Genomic DNA, 21009 nt, shown 5'->3' with positions numbered 1-21009 from the left:
AATTGCCATTGTAAGAGTATTAGAGGTGAGGCCTCTAGCAGGCGATCAGGCCACAGGGCTGTGTCCTTGTGCATGGGCTAACGCCAGCATAAGAGGATACACGGGGCCACATGCCTCTCTTTATCTCACCGTGCTCACTAGTCCTTCCGCCACGTGCTGACACAGCATGAAAGCCCTCACCAGATGTGGCCTCTGTATCTCAGACTTCCCAGCCTCCAGAACCGTGAGCAAATAAATGGATTTTTTTCTATAGGTTACCCAGTCTGTGGTATTCTGTTTCAGCAGCAGAAAATGGAGCAAGACTCCCTCTTCTAGCAACAGATACACAACTCACTTATCCAGAAAACCATAGCATGGGCCTCAGCCCTGCTCCCTACCCCTTACCATAACCTGCTGCTCCTGGGCCTTTCTATGTAGGTTTTTACCCCAACTGTGACTCTGCTTTCTGAGTAGTAGCTGCTTTTCTTTTTAAATTTTATGACAACGTATAAACATTTACTCAAAAGACAAGTTTAAGAGCATTCATAATTCTACAAATCTAGAAGTTTTTTTTTTTTTTACCGTTTTGCATTTTATTGTCCAAGCTATGCAGATGCATCAATATTTTACAGTCTCACCATGATTAGTTGGAGGAACAACTGTCAACACTGCCTGTATTCATTTCCCAGGGCTACCATAACAAGTCACCGCACACTGGGTGGCCGAGAATGACAGAAATGTATTCTCTTCCAGTTTTGGAGGCTGCCAGTCTGAAGTCAAGGTGTCAGCAGGCCCATGCTCCTTCTGAAGTTTCCGGGGAGGATCCTTCCAGGTCTGATGGCCCCAGAAATCCTTGGTGTTCACGTTCCCCGGCTGTGGACTTGTCATCGTGCTCTCTGCTGCTGGCGTCACGTGCTGTCCTCCCTGTATGTCCCTGGGTCAGGGCCTCCTACTGTAGGACAGCCTCATCTTAACTTGATTTCGTTTGCAGACACTCTATTTCCAAATACGGTCACATTCACAGGGTCAGGGGTTAAGACTTAAATGCGTCTTTTTGGGGGACCCCGCTCACCCCACAATAGTGTCCTGTAGTCGCCTCAGTGTGGAAGTGATGGGCGGACAGCCATTTGTCAGAAGCTAACAGGAGGCTCCGGAAAGATCCATCTGACTTTCCTAAAGCAGAGAGCAAATCCTAAGGAAGCCCACCCCAGTCACCGCCCGCCCCGGTCACCGCCCGCCCCATGTATCATCACACGGCTTGACTTGCTGGTGGCAACCGTCCTTGCGCCAAGAGAGGAAGTGTTGTGTGTTCTCAGCTCATTTATTATAGAAAACCAGGCAGACCAGGCAAAGCAAATTGCCAAGGGCCAAAGGGCACGGTGAAAGCCTAAGGACACCAGAAAAAAAATGTAACTGATTGAAATATAATTGGGTGATGGATTTACAGCTGCGTTTTCCTTAAGGGTTGCCTTCTGAGTAGTGTGAGAGATGCCAAGTTCCCCACTTCACAACAGACCCTGCTTTTGTGAACCTAAAGGAGAAGCTGAGAAGCCCCAGTTCACTCCTGATGTGATTTGGCTGTGTCTCCACCCAAAATCTCGTCTTGAATTGTAGTCCCCATAATCCACAGGGGTCAAGGGAGAGAGCAGGTGCAGGTAATTGAATCATAGGGGCGGTTTCCCCCACGCTGTTCTCGTGATAGTGAGTGAGTTCTCACGAGATCTGACAGTTTTATAAGTGTTTGGTAGTTCCTCCTGCGTTCGTTTTCCTTGCTGCTGCCTTGTGAAGACGGTGCCTTGCTTCCCCTTCAACCGTGGCGTTAAGTTTCCTGAGACCTCCCCAGCCATGGTGAACTGTGAGTCAATTAAACCTCTTTCCTTTATTAATTACCTGGTCTTCAGCAGTTCCTTACAGCAGTGTGAAAACGGACTAATACAGCTCCCAAGCAATCAACTTGTGACTTTCCTTGTATCACAAACGACCCCATCTGACCAGGGTGCAAAGGGCTTGGGAGGCACAGCATTTCTTCCTGGGGCGGAAAGGAGGGGAGCGCCGAGAGCAGGGTCGCGGGTCCCCACACCAGGTCTGAATCCCTGCTGGCTGCATTTGCGGGCTGAAGGGGAAGTGGGCCGTGGGTGCAGGACCCCTGCAGGAGGCCATCACTGGGTTGCTCCTGGAGCTCCAGGCAGGAGGAGCCACAGGCTCTCAAGGCCGCTGGGACCCCGCACCTGTGGACCTGAGCCTCTCACAGCACGTGCGTCCCCCACTGGTCTCTGTTTTCCCTAATGAGGTTGCTCCTGGTCCCGTCTTAGGATCTTTGACCCTGTCTCACTGTCTGGAACTCTTTCCCATGAGAACTGCTCAGGGCTGTCTTCATCTCCTCCTGCTTCAGGTCTCAGCTCCAACGTTCTCCCTCCTGAGCCCCCAACCACTCTGTCTAAAGGCCCTCCCTTCCTCACTCCCCGGTCTTGTCTGCTTCCTTTCCTGGATATCTTTTCTTCCTGGGAAATCTACACAGCTTCCCTGTTGGTTTCTTGCCTAATAAAAGCAGAGCTTTGTGGGATTCCCCACAGTGTCCCCAGAGCCTGGAAAGGTGCCTGAATGCAGGAGGGCTCGGGGCATGCAGAGATGGCCTCAGACAGGAGCCGACGGAGCAGCCCATGCAGCAAGGCCTTCTGCTCCATCGTCTCAGCTGCCATGTCACACACAGCTCCCAGCCTATGCTGCCTCGGACCTGCTCTGCCGGGATACAGTGTCCCAGTGCCAGCCCCTGCCCCACACTGCTGCCCCTACACCCATCCTGAAGATGTTCTTTGAATGGACCCTCCAGCATCATTTGCCCAATCCTGATCACTGTCCTGCTCCACCTGGGGACATATCTTCCCCACTGTCCCTCCTGGCCCCTGTACAACTGGCTCCCCAGGCTCCAGTGGGGCATGGAACCCCAACTAGCAAATGAGACAATTCCCTTCCCATGAGGACCAAGCCAGTTACAGCCCCAGAAGCTCAGTCCTAGGACTCTGCTAAGAGCGACCCCTGAGCAGGTGACGATCCTCATGACAACAGCAACAGTGATAGCTGGTGTTTACTAAGTGTTTTGGGTCCCACCCACTGTCCCGAGCCACTCACGGATGTTAGCTCCCTTACTTCTCTAAATGGCCCCGTGAAACTGACTGCCTTGTCTCTGAGTGTGGCGGCGGAGATTGCAGGGGTTGCTCCGAAACAAGCATTTGACTCTTGTGCCCGAGAGCTCTGTGACCGGAACTGGGCACCCTATACTTTTGTCTTCTTGGACAGCTCATTTCTGCGTTCAATGCAACAAAATGTGGGATTTTTTTCCCTAATGTGACTTTCAACATAATGGAGATATTTTCCACCTTCATTTTTATAATTAGTGTCCAAATTGCTCAAAGTTAAAGCAAATTTTGCATTTATGAAGTTTAAAAGCAAAGGGTTTCTAACCTGACATCTAAACTTTTCACAGTTCCCATCTCCATCTACCCATCAACATCCACTTAGCAATGTCAACATCATACTCCCACAGTGCCATACGTAATTTTCCTAACACGGGAGATTTTTAAAAAGAGTTGTTGGCTGGGTGCAGCGGCTCACACCTCTAATCCCAGCACTTTGGGAGGCCAAGGCAGGCGGATCACCTGAGGTCGAGAGTTCAAGACCAGCCTGACCAATGTGGAGAAACCCCATCTCTACTAAAAAAAAAAAAAAAAAAAAAATTAGCTGGGCATGGTGGCACATGCCTGTAATCCCAGCTACTCGGGAAGCTGAGGCAGGAGAATTGCTTGAACCTGAGAGGCAGAGGTTGCGGTGAGCCAAGATCGCGCCATTGCACTCCAGCCTGGGCAACAAGAGCAAGACTCCAACTCACAAAAAAAAAAAAAAAAAAAAAGAGTTGTCAGTGTAGTAGCATAATTTCTGTAACTGTGGGTAGGGATTAGAAATCTGGAGAAAGAAGTGAAAGAGAATGAAGCAAGCTGTCATTTAAGGTTTCATATCTCAAGAAGACATTAAGCAAGATTGTTTTTCAATTTAACAACAGCAGAAGTTGCTGTCTGAATTTGTCAAACAAATCCTAAATTGTCGGCAGGGCACGGTGGCTCACGCCTGTAATCCCAGCACTTTGGGAGGCTGAGGCGGGCGGATCACGAGGTCAGGAGATCGAGACCATCCTGGCTAACACAGTGAAACCCTGACTCTACTAAAAATACGAAAAAGTTAGCCGGTGTGGTGGCGGGCACCTGTAGTCCCAGCTACTTGGGAGGCTGAGGCAGGACAATGGCGTGAACCTGGGAGGCAGAGCTTGCAGTGAGCGGAGATCGGGCCACTGCACTCCGGCCTGGGAGACACAGCGAGACTGTATCTCAAATAAATAAAAAATAAATAAAAATGAACAAACCATTTTAAAAAGAACACTTTTGACCTCCTAAAAGAAATCCTGTACACATTAGCAGCCATGCTGCAGTCCCTAACCCACCCCCATCCCCACCACTCCACTTTCTGCCGTTATGGATTTGCCAGTTCTGTGCCTTCTGGGTGAATGGACTCATGCAGCATGTGGTGGCTTGTGACGGGCTCCTCTCATGTGACTCGGTATTTCAGAGTTCATCCATGTTGCAGCATGTCAGTACCTCATTCCTTTTTATTGCTGGATAATATTCCATTTTATAAATATGCCACAGTTATGTTTCTCTCTTCATCAGTTGACAGTTGGGTTGTTTCTACATTTTGGCTATTTTGATCAATCCTGTTGTGAACATTCATGTACAGGTTTTTGTGGAAACGTGTTTTCATTTTTCTTGCAATATATACCTAGCAGTAAAGATTTATATTTACTGAGAAAAATCTTCATCTAATCAGCCATGCAAACTTGCATATTAGCAATAAGTGACATTTCATTCTTCATGTAATTCTTGATTCTTTATAAAAGGAGAAAAATTAATTGGCACTTGAGTTTTTTGTTTTGTTTTTGAGTCAGAGTCTTGCAGCGACACCCAGGCTGGAGCACAGTGGCACCATATCGGCTCACTGCAACCTCCGCTTCTTGGGTTTAAGCAATTCTCCTGCCTCAGCCTCCAAGTGGCTGGCATTACAGGTGTCTACCAACACGCCTGGCTAATATTTTTTTTTTTTTTTTTGTAAGTAGAGACAGGGTTTCACCATGTTGACCAGGCTGTTGTCAAATTCCTGACCTCAGGTGATCTGCCTGCCTCAGCCTCCCATAGTGCTGGGATTACAGGCGTAAGCCACCGTGCCCGGCAAGTATTGAATAAATATCTCAGTTCATGTGTTTTCCTTTATTATAAATAGCATGAACGGGTCCTTCCTCGCTCTGAGCAAATGTATGCATTTATAGCGGTGCCACACAGCGACTTATATTTTACCTGACATAGTCAAGAGTGTCCTAAGAATATGTTTATCAGGTGAAGTCTTCGTATTTTAAAATACTTACTATTTTTTCATTAAAATGACAAGCAGACTTTTGTCTTCGAGAGGCACATCACCTCTAGTGATTTCTAATGATTTGTTACCATTACTAATGTCTATTACTATGTGATTTCCACACACGATCACAGGAACTACTGAAGACTTGCTTTAGGATCTGCCCAAATTAGCAATGTCTCCTCTGTCTACATCAGACCTTATTTGGATTCTTCTCATTTTGGTGTCTATTCCGAGACTCCCAGGACTGGGACCTGCCAAGAGGTGTCACATGTCTCCTGTCCCCGCCAGAGCTGGTTTATGACCAATACTGCTTTCAGTTCACTGTGTGGGGCTACAGCTCCTCAATTGTCCAAAAGGCCCTCGGTTCCAGAGTTGGCCCTGTGCCATGGAGCGAGGGGACCAATGGCAGATAGACTGGCCACAAAACCAAGTCCCTTTTCAGTTACTTTTTGCCAAAGCAGAAAAGTTCCTTTTGTCTCATTTGAGAAAAAAAAGAGGGCAGCTTCTCCTCAGTGTGCCTGGGGAGACATCCCTTGAGACACTTTGTGTTGTAAGGGGGACCCCAATCAGGCCAGCTAACACAGGGAAGGGGATTTTTTTTGGCTACGTCAATAAATGCAACAATAACATGGGTGCCGGGTACAAACTGAAGGCAGCTCTGAGGGTGTTTATGGGAGGCCAGTGGCTCTGTTCCCACCAGTGCCTGCCGTCCTCAGGCTGGCTTCCACGGTGTTGCCTGCTCCTTGTCCTCAGCCCAGGACAGGGAACGTTCCTTCCCGCAGTGGCTGGGCTCTGGCTGGCTGAACCACACATCAAGTCTCAGAAGCCAGGAGAATGCTGGAGAAGGTGGGAAGGGAGTGGAAGGGGTTAAGAATGAGTGCGCCGGGTTCAATAACATCTCCCCCAGTTCATGGCCACCTCACTAACATCTGAGACTGTGACCTTATTTGGAATAGGGTCTTTGCAGACATAAGTTAAGAGGAGGTCATACTGGATTAGAGCGGACCCTGAATCTGACGGCCGGTGGCCTTAAGAGGGAAATGTGGAGATGAGAGAACACCATGGGGAGATGCGAGCAGAGAGTGGAGTGATAAATCCACCAACTGAGGAGCGCTGAGGGTTGCGGGAGCCACCAGGAGCTGGAGGAAACAGGGAAGGACCCTCCCCTAGAGGTTTCAGAGGGAGCACAGCCTTCCCACACGTTGATGTCAGACTTCTGGCCTCCAGAACTGTGGGAGAATCAAATCCTGTTGCTTTCAGCCCGCTAGTTTGTGTAACTTGTTCTGATAGTCCCATGACACTCGCAAGTGGAGAAGCAGCCACACGAGCTCCCAGCAGGCAGTGACAGGCAAGGGCGGCAAGCTCGCTACCTCTCAGTGCTCAGGCGCCCTCCACCGCCTTCCAGGGAGGCACAGCTCTGCTGGAATGCTCCCCACAGCAACAAATGTCCTTACCCTATTGTCACAATGGTTCTAATAAGAAAGAAAATTTATTCCACCATGGGGCCTGAAATTTCCTCTTGGAGCTCCCATTCCCAGTACTTGACATTGTTTATCCTCTGTGAATGGCTGAGGCCACAGAGCTGTTATTTTCCTCCTTGCATAAAACCTGGTGCTCTGTAGACAGGGAGGGAGCCCTCTCCACCTGCCTGGCTGGGGCAGCACCCTCAGTTCCTCCCCCAAATACTCTAATACACTGTGAGCTGAAAATTCATGTAACCAAGCTTGTGTGAATTGTTTTTTGGGTGTAAGTAGGTTGGAAATGACAGCCTGAGGGCTCTATTATCAGCAAAAGGCGTAAGATTTAGTACCTGAACTTTCTAATATCTAAATAGACTCTTCAGAGGTCTTTAGAATTTGCTTCCTGATTCTGGGTCCTGTTGCCCCTGGTGCAAAGAGCTGTCCCTGCACCTGCCTGGGCTGATTCCTGACTCCAGCCCCAGCTGCAGAGGCTGTGAAGTGCTGAAGCTCAGCCCTTCCTCTGTTATGGAAACACCAGGGGTTCAGCTTAGGTCCTGCCGTTCACTGCAAAGAAAGCCAGCGACTGAGACACTGAGCCTTGCCAAGGAAGAAGGCTTTCATCGGGCGGTGGCTGCAGTGGATGAGACAGGAGATCAGTCTCAAAGCCATCTTGCTGGCCGACTAAAATTAGGAGTTGGTACAGCAAGGAAGAAATGTAACAATGTATGGGAAAACAGGAACTCGGGAGGGGTAAGGAAGCAAGCATGATGCATGAGGGGCCTGGTTTCTCACTGTGTGGATGCAGTGATCTGGTGAGTTTCAATTCTTTGATACTTTTTCAGAGGCCTGGGGGAGTCCTTTCCCACGAAGGAACTTAGATAAAACAAATGTAAGTTTCAAGCTTTAAGACAAAAAGGGTCAATTTCTATGTGTATCCCCGCCCCCCCCCCCAAAAAAAACAACAACTGTCTATGGGACTGCTGGGTAAACTTCAAGCTTTAAGACAAAAAGGGTCAATTTCCATGTTTATCCCAAAAAACTGTCTATGGGACTGCTGGGTCGGTTTCACCTCTCACAGTTACCCCAGCTGCTCTGGGGCCACGGAGCTCACAGCCTTCCCCTCCACTCTTCCCTCCCGCTAGGGAGCTAAGCCTGGGTGAGAGCTTGCACACCTCTCCCAAGGGTCTTCCTGGCATTCTGCAGGTTCCTTTGGGTCGGTGGTTTTCAATCAGCATAAATTTCTGGAATCCCATATCGAGATGAAGCCGGAGGGTGGAGCATGAGTTGTGTGAGCTGCTGGCCTTCAAAGGTCCTTAAGGGTCTGGCTCACAGAGGCGGGGGCAGCCCAGGTTCTGCACCCGCCCAGTGCAGGGGGCAGATTCTGGGGCTCAGCCCACATGTTGAGAATACGCTTGAGGTGGCAGTGCCTACCTTCTCCTGCTTGTCCTCTGAAAGAGGTCATGTTACTCCCAAGTGATTTTTTATTGATCCTGGGTCTCATCTCGGGCCCCCCTTTCCCCCTTTTCCTCTCCTTGAGCAGGCATCTATTTTTTTATGTTTTTGAGACAGAGTCTCGCTCTGTCGCCCAGGCTGGAGCGTAGTGGCGCAATCTCAGCTCACTGCAAGCTCCGCCTCCCGGGTTCATGCCATCCTCCTGCCTCAGCCTTCCCAGTAGCTGGGACTACAGGCACCTGCCGCCACGTCCGGCTAAGTTTTTGTATTTTTTAGTAGAGACAGTGTTTCACCGTGTTAGCCAGGCTGGTCTCGATCTCCTGACCTCGTGATCCTCCCACCTCGGCCTCCCAAAGTGCTGGGATTACAGATGTGAGCCACTGCGCCTGGCCATTTCATCATTTTTAAGTGTGCAGTTCTGTGGCACTACACACATTCACACTGCTGTGCAGCCATCACCACCCTCCAGCTCCACAACTTTCCTATCTTCCCAACCTCAAACCCTGTCCCCACGAAACACGGAGGCCTGACTCCTCCTCCCCAAGCCCCTGGCACCCCTTCCACTTTCTGTCTCCTTGGCCCTGACTCCTCCGTGTTCCTCAGCTGTGTGGCTCAGCAGCACGTGTCCCTCTCAGGCTGGCTCACTGCACTTAACACAGTATCCTCCAGTGCATCCATGTCGTAGCATGGAGCAAAATTTCCTTCGTTTCATGGCTGAATTTGATTTCATCGTTCAGGTTTTTTTTACACAGCAAAGTGTGCAAACCACTGAGGACCGGACTACTGCTGCTGGCCATGACCCTGAAGCCCTCTGTGTCCCAGCCCTGCACAGAGCTGGCCTCAACTGCTGCTCCCATTCACTGCCTCTCCTTCTTCCTACCTGGGAGCAGCTGCCAGGCTACTGCACAGGGTATGGAGAGGGAAGAAGCACCGGGGTGCCTTTTTTTTTTTTTTTTTTTTTTTGGAGACAGTCTCACTGTCACCCAGGCTGGAATGTGGAGTGCAGTGGCATGGTCTCAGCTCACTACAACCTCCGCCTCCCAGATTCAAGCAATTCTCATGCCTCAGCCACCCTAGTAGCTGGGATTACAGGCACACACCACCATACCCAGCTAACTTTTGTATTTTTAGTAGAGATGGGGTTTTGCTACGTTGGCTAGGCTGATCTCGAACTCCTGACCTCAAGTGATCTGCCTGCCTCAGCCTCCTAAAGTGTTGGGACTGCAGGCTTGAGCCACTGCACCCAGCCCATTTTTTTGAGACAGGTTCTCCCTCTGTCACCCAGGCTGGAGTGCCCTGTCTAGATCTTGGCTCACTGCAGCCTCAACCTCCTAGGCTCAAGCGATCCTCCCACCTCAGCCTCCCGAGTAGCTAGGACTACAGGTGGGCAGCAGCACTCCTGACTAGTTTTTCTATTTTTAGTAGAGATGGGGTTTCACCATCTTTCCCAGGCTGGTCTTGAACTCTTGAACTCAAGCGATCTGCCTGTTTTGGCCTCCCAAAGTGCTGGGATTACAGGCCTGAGACCACACCCAGCCTCGTTTTTAATTCTCACAGTTCTCAAGGATAGTCGCGAGAGGCCTCACTGTTTCCGTTTGACCAAGGAGAGATACTGAGAAAAATCCAGTGGCTTTTCACATGGATCACGGTGCAGGTCCTTTGCCCTGGCACCTTAATCAGGAAAAGGAGCCCCTAGTGAGCCCTGGTCTCCTCATTTCTAATATTGGGGAAATAACAGTATCTACTTCATAGCATTGATTTGAGAGCTAAAACCAGATGATGTATGTATGGGGCTTAAACACAGTGTCTACAATTAGCAAGGGCTCAGTAAGAAGGAGCCAATATTAATATTATTAACATCATAATTTAAGAGGAAAAAATTCAAAGTGTGGTCCATGCCTATAATTCAGTTTTATGTGGCTATTAAAAATGGTGTTTACATTTTGTGCTTACAAAATTGTTTAATGCATGAGGAAATTTTTATGTTGTTAAATTTTTTCAAGTTTCCAAAATCACATATATTGTATGATTTCAATTATGCTTTAAAAAAAACCCAGTAATAAAAACGCAGGAGGAAATATGACAAAATATCAACAGTGGGCATATCTGGGTAATGAGATTGTGCATAACTATTTTTCTACTTCTCTCTTCTTCAATCTACTTCCCAAGGAGCAGATAACTGTCTCTATAATTATAAATACAGAAAATCAAAATGTAAGTAAAGTCGAATATGCACTAATCGAGCTCTGTTTTGCCATATGGTAGTGGTCCCCATCCCGGGCTGCACGCGAGGATCCCCCAGGAGCTTGTTCTCACCCAGGTTGCGGCTGCCCCCTGACCAGTGTCATCACCGGCAGGCGTCACCGACAGTCTGATGAGAAACAGCTGGCAATTTTGAATCAGAATCTGAAAGTGGCTCACTGGTGTTATCAATACATATAGCATCGCTTTTACTTTAAAGTCACACACAGAGAGTCAGTGCAGCTACAGGATTAGAGCTGACTGGCTGAGTGTTTTGTGATCTGAATTATCAGGACCTGGAGAGCAGGGGAGGCTCCCAATGGGTGTGGATCTCAGCGCTGGCAGCCCATTCTCCCCATTTTCACCTGTTTCGCCAGTTCTCTCAATTGCCACCCTGGCCCTTTCTAAGAAGCAGGGTCTGGCCGGGCGCGGTGGCTCACGCTTGTAATCCCAGCACTTTGGGAGGCCGAGGTGGGCGGATCACGAGGTCAGGAGATCGAGACCATGGTGAAACCCCATCTCTACTAAAAATACAAAAAAAATTAGCCAGGCGTGGTGGCGGGCGCCTGTAGTCCTAGCTACTCGGGGAGGCTGAGGCAGGAGAATGGCGTGAACCCGGCAGGCGGAGCTTGCAGTGAGCCGAGATTGTGCCACTGCACTCCAGCCTGGGCGACAGAGTGAGACTCCATCTCAAAAAAAAAAAAAAGCAGGGTCGAGAAAGAGCCGCTGAGGAAACTGAAGAGGCCACGAGTGGATTCTGTGCCCAGCTGAGACTGTGGCTGATGTGCAGAGGCACGTGGGCTCTTGGAGGGTGGGGATGAGCTGGGCAGCCCCACGGCTCCTCCTGGCAGGGCCCCCATGCTGCGCGTCTGTGTGCTCCACAGCAGCCAGTTCCAGGCACAGGGCATTTCTGGTGCACTTGTCAGGTGATTGACTCAGTGCAGCGATCTCCATGGGTCCTTTTGAGGATGATACCGAGAATCTCTGTTTTACTCCTAGGAACACAGTAGCAGCCAAGGTTGGACATCACTCTTCCTGACACCTGGGAGATACATAAGGAGTGCTTTAAATGAAGCTTCAAATGTTTCTAGTGGTTCAAGAGGGGCCCTGAATGTGTGGATCCTCTAAGCTCCCCTTCTCTCTGCACTTGGCTGTGTTGTCATTCATAGCCCAGCAACTCACCTTACAGAGATTAGGAGGGAGAGGAGGCTGCACATCTGCTTATTAATTCATAGAAAGCCTTGACCCCATCAGTGCCAAGTCCCAGCATTTTGTTGAACCACTTATATCAAGACAAGGCATTTGTGCTGCATCAACTCAGCAGTGATTGGCAGAGTCCTGTATTCATCATTCCTCCCGGTTATTGTCCTTTTAAAAATAACCTACAGGTGAGCAAATCGTGAAAGTGTGCCAAACTGGAAAGCTTTTCTTTTTCTTTTCCTTTTTTATTTATTATTATTATTATTAGTAGTATCATTATTATTATTATTATTTTGAGATGGAGTATTGCTCTGTCACCCAGGCTGGAGGCATGGCATGATCTTGGCTCACTGCAACCTCTGCCTCCTGGGTTCAAGCAATTCTTCTGCCTCAGCCTCCCGAGTAGCTGGGACTACAGGCGCCCACGACCACGTCCAGATAATTTTTGTGTGTGTTTGTGTATTTTTAGTAGAGATGGGATTTCACTGTGCTAGTCAGGATGGTCTCGATCTCCTGACCTCATGATCCGCCTGCCTTGGCCTCCCAAAGTGCTGGGATTACAGGCGTGAGCCACTGCGCCTGGCCAGACTTTCTTTTTCTATGAGTTTGTGGTTTTCTGCCAGGACATCCCATCAGTTTCGAATAAATGAACACATCCCTTGGCCCTGCATTTACAGACCCCACCCCCATCACGGAAGTCCCCATATCTCCTCTCCAGGTCTGTATCCACAAAGCACCATGCTGAGATCGCCTGACTGCGCTGCCTTTGACCTTCCAGGCATCAGCATTCCCAGGAAAGGAGTGACCCCAGGGCTCTGTGGGAGAATTGCAAATGGTGGCGCACCCTTGGTTTTCCAGAGTTAGACCCCCTATACGAGTCTGAGAGCCCTACAAGCCCAACTGTGGCTTTGAAATTCATCATGGGGTCATTTTCTGTATTTAAAATAAAACTGGAGAAAATTAGATTTCAATCTCCGTATGGCTTTGCTAATTTTCCAAAAGGTTTGCGCTGAGACAGCAAACAGCAAAATGGAGCTTTCTTGCCAGCGGAGAAGAGCGCACCTGCATCACCTTCAAGGAGAAACAGGCGCAGCCGCGCCCTTGCTCTCTGGGAGTCCCCATGTTTGTGGGGTGGGTGGAGGTGCTTGGAGCACCTGTCAGAGGGCTGGTGTCCAAGAGCCAGGGGGGTCCCTACCCAGCTCCACTCACCCCCACCACCCGCAGCAGACAAACTGCATGAGGCTTGGTTTCTCTGCCTGTGAATGGGGACCACTCCAGGGAAACATTCCTCATCCACACTGCCCACCGGCACCCAGGCTCAAGGTGCTGGGGAATGTGTGGCCCTTCCTTCCCTCTGCCCCCACAGGCGTGGCCACCAGTGCTGCACAGGCCTCTCAGGCATCCGGCTGTTGTCCTTTTGCTTTTAGTTTTGGAATCTGGTCCTTGGGGTTGCTGGGTTTTGTTTTGCTTTTGGGATGTCAAGCAAGCATTGGCTATGATCTCCAGAGTTCAGATGGTCCCCTAAGATGATGCAATCCCTAAAAATAAGGTGATGATCCCTACATGTATTTATGACCATTTTAAAGACTCACACGTGGTTCTCTGGGCAGACTCTGTGCTGCACCCCAGCCTGTCAGAAGTGCCTTTTCAGCAGGTGACTATCATCCTGCATGTCCCGCCCCTCGACCGGTCATCCAGCAATGCTCTGTTGTCAAAAAAAAAAAGACGAAGATTAATCAAAGTGTTGCCTTCTTCTTACTTTTTTTTCTTTTTCTTTCTTTTTCTTCTCTTTCATTTATTTTTTTTGAGAGACGGTGTTGCTCTGCACCCAGGCTGGAGTGCAGTGGAGCAACCACAGCTCACTGCAGCCTTGAGTGATTTTCCCACGTCAGCCTTCGAGTAGCTGGGACCACAGGTGCACGCCACCACAGCCAGTTAATTGTGTTTTTTGTAGAGACAGGGTCTTGCTATATTACTAAGGCTGGTCTCAAACGCCTAGCCTCAGGCGATCCTCCTGCCTCAGCCTCCCAAAGTGCTGGGATTCCAGGCGTGAGCTACTTACTGCACCTGGCCCTTCCTACTTTTCCACGGCTGGCCCCAGGGGTGAGCACACTGTTGCACTGTGTACCTTTAGAGACTGTTTTCCAAAAAAGTGGCTGCCATCTCCTGGAAGCCCGTGAAATTGCACAATCTGGAGTCAGCCAAGCCTTTAGTAAACCGATTGTTTTGTTTCTTCCTCTTCAAAATGTGCAGGTTATTCCAGGGCCATGTATCAATTTGTAGGTCAGAGTGACCCAGATCCAATCCTTACAGCACCAAGGCAACAATATCAGGGCCCCGGGTCCCTCCCTTGGCCTACAAATAAGAGTAATAAAGGAATTGACGTCAACAGATCTTTTTCATGATAAGTTATTGTGTTACAGAGATGCAAATTTCACAGCTACAGATCCTGTCAAAGTTGCTTCTAAGCCCAAGCTCTGGGTGTTGCAACTATGGTTTCATTATCCTTAAAAAAAGGAAATACTTAAAGATACTTTTAAAACTTGGTTTAGGTCAAATGCCTTAAAAAACAGCTTTTCTTTCAAGCCCCAAAGCTTGAGATTCTAAACTGGAGAGTCAGCAAAGATCGCTCAGAGACTTGGTTCTCCCCGAACCTCCACCCCCTCTCCCACCCAGTGAGGGCCATCAGGTGAGAATGATTCATTTCTCACTGGAATAGACCCTTTAAATAAAGATGAGTCATTTTTCTGAGAATAAGTCCTTGACATAAAATTGTACAATCTGTTGCCTTTCTAAACACCTCAGTTTAAGGGAAGCAGAATGACTTCAATATCAGGGTTTGTAACAGGCACACAGAAGGGGCAGGGGGTGGGGCCTGGGGGAGGACTGAAGACCCTTTGGTGAGTTTCAGGGAGGTAAATACTGACTTACCAGAACGACAGTATGGCTGCCTTCCCTGTGAGAAGCCAGTGTTGAAACATGAGTGTTTGTTCATCTGCAGCCTTGGGCTGTGGTGTCTGCAGTGTTTAATAAGTCATTTTTAATTAGCTTCCATCTACCGTGGTGCGTGGCTGACTGTCTTTGCACAGCTCTCCGGCGCTGTCTCCAGGAGGCCCTATTTTATTGGCCATTGATACCATGTCTGCTGAGAGATACAATCAGAAAATATGATTGGTGTTGCCGCATGACACACAGGAGGAGGCATGGATGGCATTACACAAACAGCCCAACAGGCCGGACGCGGTGGCTCACGCCTGTAATCCCAGCACTTTGGAAGGCCACGGGGGGTGGAGGACCTCAGCCTGGGCAACATAGCAAAACACTGTCTCTATAAAAAAATACAAAAATTAGCCAGGTGTGGTGATGTGTGCAAGTAGTCTCAGCTGCTTGGGAGGCTAAGGTGGGAGGATCACCTGAGCCTGGGAGGTTGAGGCTGCAGTGAGCCAAGATCATGCCACTGCACTCTAGCCTGGGCAACAGAGCAAGACCCTGTCTCAAAAAAAAGCAGCCCAGCAGGTGACAGGGTGAGCATGCTGAGATTTATCATGAGCAGTGCCCTGACCTGTCCAAGGGCACAGCATACCATTATCTACATGACCAAAGTCCAGAAACTCTTTAGTTCCTGACTTTTCAGTGGTTAAAAGTTGCCAGAGGCCAGCTACCTAAGAAGGGAACTGGCCAGTTCCCAGGAGGAAAATACCGCCTGCCACTGCACTGAATTGGGGCAGCCATGGCTGAACAAAGCAGGAAGGAGCTGATGGGCGTGAAGAAGGACTGGACTGGAAGTGAGGAGCCCAGCTGTCGAGCACGTTTATCAGGGAAGAGGCGCACAGCACAGCCCAACGCTGGTGCTCTTGTCAAGTGAAGAGTGGGAATGTCCTGCCGTCCAGGGAGAATAACCGACTTGAGTCCCTGTTTTAAGGGGCATTACTGAGGGGGTTCTGCTCCCTGAGCTCCTAGAGGTCTGAGAGCAAAACCATGCAGTGTTGTGTTTGGTGCATTCACAGAGAACAGGGAATAGAAATGTCTGTCTGCCTTCCCCTCACCCCAAAACCAAAATACCATCCTCCCAGTGTGTCTGCTGCACTCATGGCATTGCCAGCAGGACGAGCAGAAGCAGCCGGGGGTGCTGCTGAGCCCCCACTCCTCCCCATCTCCCCGCACCCATCCACCTGCAGTAGGGATGGCACGGAAAACCCGACATTTCATAAAGATTCAGCATGGTCCTGTCAAAGCCCAGGGGACGCCATATTCAGGGAGGGGATCAATGTCTAGGAGGAATAAAATTGCTAAAAGAGACTGAGAGTGAAGCCTGTGGGTTGGAGGATGAATGAGAGAGGCTGGCGTATTTGGGTTGGAGGATGAATGAGAGAGGCTGGCGTATTTGGGAATCAAAGGTGTCAAGGTTTCTTGAGGCTCCCGTCCTTGTCTGTCTGCTTCCTTTCTCTCTGTTCCACCTTAGCCCTTGTGAGCAGAGACAGCTGGGGCCCCAGGCTGGTGCTGGTGAGCGGGGGTAGAGTTCCCTTCCCTGGGTGCCTTGTCCATCCATGTGTGTGCATGCACTCCGGAGCTCCTCACCACCCAACCCTCTCTCCTCGTGGTTTTCTCAGTATGGAGATTAGCCGTCGCCACGGACAGGCTGAATAATGCCTTCGTGCCCACCCTCTCCAGGTTGCCTACTCCCCATGTGAAGCCACTCCCCAAGGGCTCATCTTTGAAAGACTTTCTAAGGTGCACGTGTCATTTTCACTTTTGCTGACATTGCACAAAGACCTAGTTGAGGAAATGAAAACTGCTATGATTTATGCTAATGAGATGAATTGCATTCCAAATGTATCTCAACCAGAACACACTTCGCAGTAACACACATGAAAAGGACATGTGCTCTATCTAGGAATCGCTGTGTTATTTCACTGATCTATGTGTTGTCACCTGAGGGCATCCAGCAACGTGCCAATACCTAATTCAGGAAATCTGGATTGAACATGGGCACCTGTGAAGAAGTGGGAAAGGCAGTGGAGCTAAGACATACAGCAAAGAGAGCCTGTTTTGTTATAAACAGCTAAACCTGGAAGTCAATGTTTTGTATTTCTTGTAGAGGTCATACTTTTATCCTATCATTATGCAAAAGTGCTGATTCATGTTTAGTGCAACAAAAAACTACATTTGAAGTGGAATATTTTGAAAGGGTGTGTTAAAATGACTCTCAAATCTCTTCCAAAAACCACCTGCTAAGCAGGAGTTCTCAAGGTAGAAGTTGGAATTACCCAGCCACCACCCTGACAGGGTGCTCTCTGAATGCAGATGGAAACAATGAGTTAACTGCAGCTTCGGATGCATCAGACACAAACGCTGGATAAAGCTGCTCATTCACATAAAGTACCAACTGCTGCCGCTACCTGGAATACCCACACTGGATACCTCGAAGCTTGGTGGAAACAGAGGTTGGAAGAAATAGAAAATAAAACAAAGGGATGGAAGGAGGGTGCTCTGAATTCCATTTCCTTAGATAGCAACGAGAGCTCCTTCAGTATGTCGTGGACACCTTCAGTTGAGCACAGCTTAGGCACCGCGAGGACACTCCGCTGATGTAAGTTGGCCTTAGTAGGTTTTTCTTCCATGAGTGAATTTCTATTCAGAGCAAGTAAAACACAGGCTGTGACAATGTTTGTCCCTACACAGCGCTCTCTGTGATCAGCCCGTTGTATGTGGTGTTGGAATACATGAACAATGCAAATGGAATATCTCGTCTCTCATTTCTGTCTTTAATCATTGGCTGCCTCCACTCCAGTTACACCTGGGCAGTGCTCTGATCTGCAGGTTTAACTCCAGGGGAGTTACTTGTTTGATGACAGCCGTCAAGCGAACCAGATGTTACCTCTAGTAAGAAAGGATGGGCAGGTAGAATTGATGTCTGGGGTGCTCCTGACTCAGGGCGGCCTCCCTGGCTCCCCTCACCCAGTTGGACGTGGGTGCCCTTGTCCTACTCTTCCATAGCATCCTTGGCTTTTCCTTCATGGTGCCCATCACACATTCCAGCGAGACACGGATTTGTGGGATTATTTGCACCAGGTGAAGTTGGCCTTTTCCACTAGTTTCCTGACTCCAGGAGCTCAGAGCTTTTGCCACTCTTTCTTCACTCTGTGCATGTAACACACAAGAGACGTTTCCTGAATGAAGGGCCCCTGATGCTGTGGCACAAATAACAAAACATTGGGAAGTAGTACGTCTTCCCAGCCCTACTGCTGACCCTGAATGACTGGAATCAGTGCTTCAATTTTAAACATTTGATTGACAAGTTATTTTCAGCAGTTTGCTCTCAAAAGATGACCTTGTGTCGTTTACTTCTAACCTGATCTGGGCTTAGCCTATCTACTCATTCCTTAGGTCAGCCACAGCCTCATAAGCAGCTACATTCAATCAGTCATCACAGCCCTGGGCACAGACTTCTCAGCAAGAGTAATTTTCTCACTTACGCTAACAGTTTGACTTCTTCAAACGCATACTCTTTTTTTTCTTTTTCTTTTTTTTTTGAGACGGGGTCTCATTATGTTGCCCAGGCTGGACTTGAACTCCTGGGCTCAAGCAATCCTTCTGCCTCAGCCTCCAGACTAGCTGGGACATAGATGCATGTCACTGTGCCCAGCTCAAAAGCATACTTTTACCTACACTGATGATACCAAGACATGATAGAACACACAGCATATTTCCTGAGTGATTTTTTAAAAATTTCAATCACCTGTACACAGACTGTGACACCAGCAGTCGTGAGGAAGTGCTTGGGACTTGCCGGTTCTCAGACTTGCCTCTTGCCAGGGAGGAGACCCCATCTAATGACAAATGTCTTTCCCTAATGAAGTCCAGAACCAGATCTTTCATGGACCTAGATTTTCTGTGCAGAAATGTGGAACATCCACAGTTGGAAAACCGTGAGTGCTTGATGTTAAATGCAGGCAACAGTCCTCAATTCTGAGATTGTTCATATTGGTTTTGGAATGTAATCTTTGAGGAAAACATTTCTAAGCCTGGTCATGAACCATCCCTCCCACAACAACAACAATGGACTGTAAGAAGCACAGTTTTACAGAGTATTTTGGGGGCTTTCTTGTCGTTGCAAGAGTTCTTATGGTACAAATAGTTGTGTCCTTTCTCGCAGCATAAAATATACACATAAAACAGTAAAACGGGAGAGACAGTGTTGACAGTGGATGAAGCCAGGTTGACGTGACTGAGAGGCAGGTTTCAACATTAGGAAAAAGTGAGTAACCTTATATATCTGCTTCTTATTGCAAGGAAATCACACACGGGTGATTTTGGAGAAGGGCATCTGTAGGACAACGGCAGTGGGGAGGGGCACACAGAAGCTTGCAGAGCAGTTGCTGTTTGATCATTGGAATAACGAGGAAGGAGAGAAGCTGCCAAACTTGGGACCCAATGGCTTCATGCTCTGAAACGACCATTTTTGTCGTTGGAATGTTTTCTTTTTTTTTTTTTTGAGATGGAGTCTCGCTCCCTCGCCCAGGCTGGAGTACAGTGGCGCGATCTCGGCTCACTGCAAGCTCCGCCTCCCGGGTTCACGCCATTCTCCTGCCTCAGCCTCTCCGAGTAGCCGGGACTACAGGCGCCCGCCACCACGCCCTGCTAATTTTTTGTATTTTTAGTAGAGATGGGGTTTCACTGTGGTCTCGATCACCTGACCTCGAGATCCGCCCGCCTCGGCATCTCAAAGTGCTGGGATTACGAGCGTGAGCCACCGCGCCCGGCAGAATGTTTTCAAATGTGCTAAGACTTGTGATGAGTCTAAGTGGAAAAAATAAGTTTTTCCTTTTCCCTTTCCCAGAGTGAAAAAAGATGATACTAACACACTAAGTTGGTCTGCGGATGCCTGTTATTCACTCACCAGCCTCTGTAGACCTTATAAGCCTTGTAGAATCTTTAGTCACCAAAGACTGAAGAACAAGAAGGTGCTCACCCACAAAGGTCAGGGTGCATTTCACCAGCGGATAAAGCCATTCTCAGACATGGTCTTTTCATTACAATGTGTTCTTTTCATTCTAGCTGGTTCTTTAGCTAGAATACCAGTGAATTCCATGTCTAGGTATAGATTAGGATCTTTGTATAAATTCCAGGCTCTGGGAAGAGCTGCTTGGATGTTGGCGTCTAGAAGTAGGAGAATGGAAGCCCCATAGTGGAAATATCCCTGTTTCCTTTTGATTCTAATGACACCCACCTGGTCTAAGTTAATTTCCATTTTAATCTATGCTAATTATTTCCGCTTAATTACAAATTCCTATCGTGTCAAGGTTTGTAAAGCTGGGTTGAGACACAGTTTATTCAAGGCTGATATTTCAATAAAAACATCTATCCAAGTACAAATGTAGCTTCAGAAGGTAAAAAGTAGTTCTTGTTTGGATTTATAAAATTTAAGGGGAAAAAGATGTAATGTCTTTCTCCAGTTGTATTAGTCCATTTTTATGCTGCTGATAAAGACATACTCGAGACTGGGCAATTTACAAAACAAAGAGGTTTAATTGGACACACAGTTCCATGTGGCTAGGAGGCCTCACAGTCGTGGCGGAAAGCAGGCAGGAGCAAGTCACATCTTATGTAGGTGGCAGCAGGCAAAGAGCTTGTGCAGGGAACTGCCCCCTTCTAATGACCATCAGATCTCATGAGACTTACTCGTTCTCATGAGAACAGCACAGGAGAGACCTGCGTCCATGATTCAATTACCTCCGACAACACGTGGCAATTCAAGATGAGATATGGGTGTGGACACAGCCAAACCATATCTCCAATAGATGTGTTCTTGTTTACAGAAACAAAGACCACACTTACTCCTCTGGAGATACATGGGTGATCTTTCAAGAGACCATCAGAAAGAGGCTGCTTGGGTGCCGTCCGAGGAGAGACAGAAGACTGAGCCGTGGCGTACGCTATTATCTGATGCAACAGCCTTTTCTGCAGGATATTAAAGGTCTTTATAAATATTAATTATCTCATTCATCCTCATCACTTTGTGTGAGCCAAAGACATTATAGATGGCCAGTCACCCATTTCACTAGGCTAAGTATCTAAAGCCACCTTCCACATGTAATCATTAGCATTTCAAAATACTTTCACCTCTTTATTATTCAGAGATGTTGAGTTTATGAAAGACTCGGTCCTTTTTGGTTCTTTCTGCCCCACATTAATAAACACCTTTGAATTACTAAAC

At 48.3% G+C, this 21009-nt stretch overlaps 1 long non-coding RNA gene across 1 annotated transcript; it reads left to right on the top strand.

The window, feature by feature from the left end:
• The first annotated feature begins 1740 nt into the window (after positions 1–1740).
• Positions 1741–21009, top strand: LOC134731955 (uncharacterized). Its single transcript, XR_010114707.1, has 3 exons — positions 1741–1834; positions 18949–19050; positions 20612–21009. It is a non-coding gene; the product is annotated as an uncharacterized lncRNA (long non-coding RNA).

This window comes from Symphalangus syndactylus, chromosome 1 (genome assembly GCF_028878055.3).
Source record: "Symphalangus syndactylus isolate Jambi chromosome 1, NHGRI_mSymSyn1-v2.1_pri, whole genome shotgun sequence".
NCBI lineage: Eukaryota > Metazoa > Chordata > Mammalia > Primates > Hylobatidae > Symphalangus > Symphalangus syndactylus.
The sequence above is the reverse complement of the archived record's forward strand: the minus strand, read 5'-3'. Positions and strand labels throughout refer to the sequence as shown.